We start from the raw sequence: 8,049 nt of genomic DNA, 5'->3' as shown, positions 1-8,049 counted from the left end.
CCTCCTGTACGAGGCTGAAAAGTGGATCATCTTCCTGTACTGGAGGGCAAATTCCATGAAAGCAAAGGTCCTGTCTTACTTAACTTTTATATTTCCCGTTGGTATTTAAACCAGGGCTCCACACACAGCAATTGTTTAAAAGTTTTTAAAATTATGCACAGCAGAATAAATAGCCACCTAAACAGAGATCTGAGCAGTGCCAAGAAATTTCTTTTCTCCAAAAATATGTCCCCTCCCATGAACGCTACCATAGGGACTCAGTCCTTTAGGTCTCGTTTTGAAATCTCCTCTGTCTTCCAGAGATCCTGAGATAGTTGTAGAAAAACCTGAGCATTATCAGCCAGGCTTAAATGGAGATTAAACTGTTATCAGCTGGAGCTAGAGCTTCCAAGGCAAGGGCAAGCCATTTAACTTCTGTCGGCCTCAGTTTCTCCCTCTATTAAATGGCATTAATAATAGCACCTACTTCCTGAGACCGGCAGGGTGTAGCAAATGAGAGAAGAGATGTAAAGGCTTTGCAAATCTACTAGCAATGACCATTATTAATCTTTGTATCTCCCTCAGTTTCTAGCACCAGACCTTCCTTGCATTGAGTAAGCAGTCATCTTGTTGGGTGTAGCAGACAGTGAGTGCCAGGTTTGGAGTCAGAAAGACCTAGATTTCACTATGGCCTGAGACATTTACTAGCTGTGAGACCCTGGGCAAGTCACATGACCTCTCTGCCTTGGTTTCCTCCACTGTCAAAAAGGGGCTTTGGATTATAGAGCGACTTCCTATAATAGCCAAGTATCTCTTTCTTTTTTTTTTTTTTTTTATTAATTTTTTATTATATATATTTTTTATAATATTATCCCTTGTATTCATTTTTCCAAATTATCCCCCCCTCCCTCTATTCCCTCCCCCCATGACAGGCAGTCCCATACATTTTACATGTGTTACAATATAACCTAGGTACAATACATGTGTGTGAATATCATTTTCTTGTTGCACAATAAGCATTAGATTCCGAAGGCACATGTAACCTGGGCAGACAGATATTAGTAATAGCCAAGTATTTCTAAGGTGCTTTCTTCTCAACTATCTTATGAGACAGAGAGTGAAAGCCTTATTAGCCCCATTTTATAGACATGAAAAATGAGGAACAGAATGGTGAAGTCGCCTTCCCAAGTCAAGAAGGCCACAGAGCCAATATCCACAGGATTGTAAGATTTAGAGATGTCTGAGACCTTAAAGGTGATTTAGTCCAACCCCTCATTTCACAGGCCCAGAGAGAGGGAAAGATTTGCCCTTGCTGTTGGCCGTTAGGAGGAGACAGTCAGGGTAGAGAAGGCCCAGGGGGAGAGCTGGAGGGGTCCTTGAAGGCAGCGAGCCTGGCCAGCTTTGATCCTTCCAGGCTGCTGGGCCAAAGGCCCCCCACCCATCTGTCTCCTGGCTGCTGGGGAGCTACGGGCTTATAAATGAGCATCGGTGTCTGCTCTCCGCTCCCGATGCCTCCTCTGTTATCCTTAATGGGCCTGCGGTCACAAACCACAACCTCGACAGCCCCGACTTCCTATTTCTAAAGCTTATCTCCTCCTGGAAATGATGCTCAATCCATATTCCTGCTCCGGGCTGGCCGGGCTCCCCTCCAGGCTCTGAGCCTCCCATCTTCTCCAGCTTCCTCACCTAGCAGCCCCTGCCTTGGTTTCTCCGGGCCTGGCCAAGTCTGATAAACAAGAGCCCGGATGCTCCTTGGGGAGCACCGCCTCAGGATCACACTGCCCCTGGGAGAGCCGGCCTCCTGCTACAAACTCAACAATTCAGAAGCACAACTGGGGGCCTCCCAAGGACCCAGGACCCAGAGGCATCTCTCCCCTCTCCCGTCTCCACCTGCTCCCCGACAAATATTCTTCTCCCTTTTCGTTCTCCTGTGTAGAAAATGTATGTAAATCGGTTGGGATGATTTCTAAGGTCCCTTCCACCTGTTTGCTCTCACCCCCCAACACAAAACCCTGGGGGGCATCTCTCCCTCCAGTGCAGAGGGCTGGGGATGGAATCCCACCAGACTGCCAGCACAGATATCTTCCCACTATCTGAGTCCAAAAGCAAAGCTATGTTCTCAGCAGCAGTCAATCTCCTTACTGTCCTCCCAAACCTCTTCATAGCTTCTACCATCTCATCCGTTCCCATAAATCCTCTATGCTTACAGTCAAGAAGCCCCGAGTTCAAACCCTACCTCAAACATTTGCTAGCTAAGTTACCTCTCAGTCTCGGTTTCTTCACCCATCAAATGGGGATAATAATAGTACTGACCACACAAGGTTATTTGTGAGGTTGATCCTCCTAAGATGAGCTATCAAAAGTGCTTTGCAAATCTTAATATACCATACAGACATCAGAGGACCCTAAACAGGAGATCTTCCCTGCGTTTCTTTTAATATTTTATGTATGTTATGTGCAGTATTCAAGCTGTTTTGCTTTACAATATTGTTATATTATTTAAAATATTATCAATATTAATATACTGTAATATCAGTATAATAATGGATAATTATATTATCAAGCTATTTTTCTTTATATTATTATGTATTAATAATATTAATATGAGAATATTAGTATAATCAATAATTATATTATCAAGTTGTTTTTCTTTACAATATTATATATAACTAATACCAATATAATAGCATATTAGTATAATTATATCAAGTTGTTTTTCTTTACATTATTGCAATTATATATTAATGTTAATATTATTCAAGCTGCTTTTCTTTACAATAATATATTATTCTATATTATCATTAATACCTTCATATGTGTAATAATTATATTATCAAGCTGCTTTTCTTTACAATATATTATTCTATATTATCATTAATATATTCATATATATAATAATTATATATGAATGACTCATACCTCTCTGCATGAAATCTTCACTGCATCCAATGCATCCAAGTCTTCCCTGTCCCATTCTTCCTTTCTGACAGTGCAGTATGTGCCAAGCAACAAACTGGGCACTGAAAGCAAATATAGTTCCTGCCCTCCAAGTAACTTACATTCTAATTGCAGACATGTAAACAACTACATCTAAGTGGGTTCAAGACCTATAGAGGACAGAGAAGGCGAAGAGAGAGATAAAGAACCAGGAGGCTGACCAGAGGAGGAGGGCTGCTCCAGCTCAGGGTCAGGTAATACGCAATGGCACATGGATGGGAAATGAAGTGTTAGGTGTGAGGAACTGCATGTGGGCCAGTCCTGCTATACTTTAGAGAGGAAAATAGAAACAGACTGAAAAGATCAGAAGGGGTCAGGTTCTGAAAAGACTGAAGTACCAAACAAAGGGGTTTATCTTTGACCCTAGAGGTAGTTGTGGAGAAGCAATGGAGTTCATGGAGCACTGGGGTCGACTTGGCCCAGTTTAAGAATTAAATGGAGCTGAGAAGAGGCTGCTCTGGAGTAGGGAGAGAATTGAGGCAGGGGAACCAGTGAAGGTATTACAAGTCTAGGCAAGAACTGAGAAGGGTGGGAGCTTGGGGAATAGAGAGAAAGGGATTCCCGTGGCTATTACTGCCATAATCTAAAGATCAAACAGATCTGGTTGAGCTCTGTTGAGAGTAGCACTTGATCAGTTCCAATGATCTTGTGATGATGAGTCATCTATACCCAGAGAGAGGACTGTGAGGACTGAGTGTAGATCACAACATGGTATTCTCACTCTCTTGTAGTTTGCTTGCATTTTCTTTCTCATTTTCTTCCTTTAGATCTGATCTTTCTTATGCAAGATAATTGTATAAATATGTATACCTACATTGGATTAAACATTTGTTTTTACCATGCTTAATATATATTGGATTACTTGCCATCTAGAGGAGGGGATGGGGGAAAGGAAAAATTGGAATACAAGGTTTTGCAAGAGTCAATGTTGAAAAATTATCTATGACTCTATGACGATGTATTCTGATGGACGTGGATATCTTCAACATAGAGAAGAGCTAATCCAATTCCAATTGATCAATGATGGACAGAATCAGCTACACCCAGAACAGGGACACTGGGAAATGAGTGTAAACTGTGAGCATTGTTTTGTTTTTCTCCCCAGGTTATTTTTACCTTCCGAATCCAATCTTTCCTTTGCAACAACAACAACAAAAAAATTCGGTTCTGCACATATATATTGTACCTAGGATATACTATAAGATATTTAATATGTATGGGAATGCCTGCCATCTAGGGGAGGGGGTGGAGGGAAGGAGGGGGAAAATTCAAGACAGAAGGGAGTACAAGGGATAATGTTGTAAAAAATTACCCATGCATATGTACTGTCAAAAAATGCTATAATTATAAATTAGAAAAATAAAAGAAAAATTATCTATGAATGTTTTGGAAAAAAAAAAAAAAAAGGGTAGCATCTGAGTCCTAGAGGTGAAGGCTCAAAGGCAGCATTAGACCCTAAAAGCTGGTACTTTCCCATGCTTCATACATGCTACCTCTCCTTAATTCTAAAAAACCCCAACTGAATAACTAGAGGATGAGGTTCGTGCAGAATGTGGTCTGGTATATAACCAAGAGAAGTGAATAAATGACTGGAACATTGAAATGACTGGTGATGTTTCTCTTGGAATGAAGATGGAGGGAAGGGAGGAACTCGGTTGTCCTTAAGTATCTGAAGGCTAATGTGACTTAGTCTACTTGGGTGCAGTTATGGATGGAAGCACAGAGACAGCTGTCCCTGGAGGGGAGAAGTGGGAGCTGGATCACTCTTGCCCTGTGGCCAAAGGGAGTTCTATGTGATCCAGTCTCAGAGCTGGGAGGGGCTTTGGAGGCCATCCAGCTTAATCCCCACACGTTTCACAGACTTGCCCAAGGCCATGGCTAATGAATGGAAGCCCCACTCCAGGACACTTACCCTTCCACCACGCTGACAGATGGCACTGGTAAGGCCATTTGGAATTCTTTACAACAGTGGTGTCAATCTGTGGTGGCCACAACACACCAAAGAGCCACAAGGGCCAGATTAAGATATAAGTGGGAAATATTTAACAAAAAAAAGTCATAAAACACAGAAAACATTTCATTTTAAAACAGTCAAAATGTGGCAACAGGGATCCTTATATATGGACTAGGAATTCCCATTTTCTATTTGAATGATACGGAGTTTGGGCAATCACTCACTCACTCAACATTTATTAACTGCTAACTAAGCTGGGGGCAAAGAGGGGAAAAAAAAACCTCATCTCTCCCCTCAAAGAGCTTACAATCTAATGGGGGAGAAAACATGATCAAATGTATACAAACTAACTACATACAGAATAGTTAGGAAAGTTACAAGGTGGAAGGAAGTAGAATTGAGGGATTAAGAGAGGCTTGCTATAAGAGGTGGAATTTTAAAAAAAGAAACCAGTAAGTGGAGATGAGAAAAGAGAGCATTCTGGGAATGGGAAACAAGCCCCCCAAATGTCATCTCTTGTCAAGAGATGGAGAGTCATGATCAGCCAGAAGGCCAGGATACTGGACCAAAGAGGCCGCGTTGTGGAGTAAGGAGGTTCCAGACCAACCCTTCTGCCAAGTCTCTTGGTAGCTGGAGAATGGATCAGTGTGAGGGAGACCTGCAGACCCAGGCCCCACACCCCAGCAGGCTAGCAGTCATGCAGGCTTGAGGTGAGGAGAGAAGCCGGTGTTTGGGGAGAAGACGCAAAAGTGAAATCAGCAAGCCAAGTTGGACACGGAGAGGCGAGGAATCCAGGATGACAACTAGACTGTGAGACTGAGGGGCTGGAAAGGGGAGTGTTGCCCTTGTCAGCAATAGGGAAGGTGGGAGGGCAGGAAAGTTTAGGTCCTTCTAAAGGAAAGTTTTAGAGATGTCTGAAAGGCAGTTATTGGAGATGGGAGATTGGGGGCCGGCAGAATAGGTGGATTTGAGAATCATCAGCATAAAGATTGTGATTAGACTCATGGGTGCTGCTGAGACCACCAAGAGAAGCAGCACAGGGAGAAGATGGTCCAGGACTGGACACTAAGGGATCCTGCAGTCTTGACCTGGATGAGGATCCAGCAAAGGAGACAGAGAAGGAGTGGTCAGAGAAGCAGCAGGAGAGTGGCCCAAAAAGCCAGGGAGAAGAGGCTCAAGGAAGGGGGAGTGATGGACAGTGTCAAAGGCTGCAAAGAGGAAGGGGAAAAGACCGCTGGATTTGGCGACGAAGATCACGGTTAATGGCAGAAAAAGCAGTTCTGGTAGAATGAAGTCAGCAAAGGCTTGGGAAGAGTCAGAAAGTGATGGAAAGCCTGTCTACAGCACGAGGGAGTCGGACTAGGTGGTTCCTCCCATCCATGGACCGGTGTTCCAGAGGACAGAGCACTGGGCTCGGATTTAAAGATGTCTCAGATGGTGTTAGAACAAAATGTCATTTCTGGATGTAATACCTACCTGGGATCAGTGTCACAGAGCAATTTTATAAGGTAAAATTATATTATAATAATGTATTTGGTCCTTAAAAGGGAAAAAAAAATCCAGTGCAACTAAATCTGATGGTACCAACCCCAGCTAGTAAGGGGACAGGGCATTTACCTTAAGAAAATGGAAGACAGGATACAAGGCAATTTCACTAAAGAGATATGGACCGAGAGGCAATCATCTTTCATGTTCCTTTCCCAGCACACATCCATATTGTGTCACATTTGCATAGGAGACATGGAGCTGCGATTTATGTGCCTACATCGGCTCCCCAATGAGCTTTTGGTAACTCCTCAAAGGAGATCTGGGGCCCCAAAGGCTCGAACATTCAGCCGCTCACTCCCCGCCACCCCCACTTGGTCCAGCTTTAATATTAGAGCGATTTTTCACACAGGAGCTGAAATAGTACAAAATATGGGTCTGCTGTAATTGTTGTTAGATTACGTGTCATCCTGATAAGATGTAACAAATATTTTCCTCCCCACCGGGGTCTGTTTCCCTCCTGGTAATGGATGGAGAAACTTCTCATAGTCTGCAAGGAATCGGTCGTAAAAACTTCTCCTGGAAGATTAATGTAATAATCACAGGCCCTCCTGGGAAACAGAGAGAACAAAATTAAAATAATACAACCTTCTTCCACGTCCAGAGCCAACCGTGCCCCGCATCTGAGTGCGCGCCACCACCCAGCAGGGGGCACCTGCTGTCAACCTTATTGATGATTGGAAATAACCAGAGTTTCGGGAACAGCTTTGGGCGCCCTGCTGCCTTTTGTCAGGAGGATGATGGCTATTGCTTTTGACACCAAATAACTCTGAGGGCATCAATCTGTTGGCTGGAAGAACATTTTACCTCTATGGAGATGTTTGATACTTTGGGTTTCGACAAGAGATGGATCTTTGCAAGGCATGAAGTAGCATCTGAGCTGTGACTGTGCAGGGCTACTTGCTTGGAAGGCATTAAGGAGAAATGGAAGGGCTTGGGCCTAACACTGGCAGGCCCCTGTTTCATTCTTACTCCCAAAACCCAACAAGGGCATGACCTGGACCAAACCCTGTCGCCCTTCTGAAGCTCAATTTCCTTATCTGTGAAAAAAGAGATGCTTCAGATTATGTCCTTTCAGCACTCAGATTCAATGCGCAGGTGACATTTGTTTGTGATGGGTTTTTTTAAAGCTCCAAGAGGAGGACAGCTGTTACAGATCCATGACAGACAGATACATTCCCTTCCCAAACCAGTCACAGCCAAGCGGAGTATTTCCATTTTGGGGAATACTTCTTCGGAGGTACTGGGCGCATTTCACCCCTTTCCAAAAGCAAATTTCTCTTAGAAACAAAGCAGCCTACCTTCCTTTTAGAAAACCCATTTCCACTCGCGTGTGTGGCCACTTGTGGATCCCCACGAGAGCTCCAAGCTCAGAGGTGGCAGGCCCGGCCCCTGTCCACCTCTGCTGGAGGAGAGGGGGCTCCCCCGGGCTCAAGGAAGGCCACCCAAGCTGGGACCCCCAAGACAACTGCCAAACAAATGTTCTCCATGGTTTGGGGGGTGGGAGGGACTCTCAAATTATGTGAAAATTCTAAGTGCACGAGGATTAAGGTGATTTATGAACCTGTTGGGTG

This window comes from Sminthopsis crassicaudata, chromosome 1 (genome assembly GCF_048593235.1).
Source record: "Sminthopsis crassicaudata isolate SCR6 chromosome 1, ASM4859323v1, whole genome shotgun sequence".
NCBI classification, from domain to species: domain Eukaryota; kingdom Metazoa; phylum Chordata; class Mammalia; order Dasyuromorphia; family Dasyuridae; genus Sminthopsis; species Sminthopsis crassicaudata.
The sequence above is the reverse complement of the archived record's forward strand: the minus strand, read 5'-3'. Positions refer to the sequence as shown.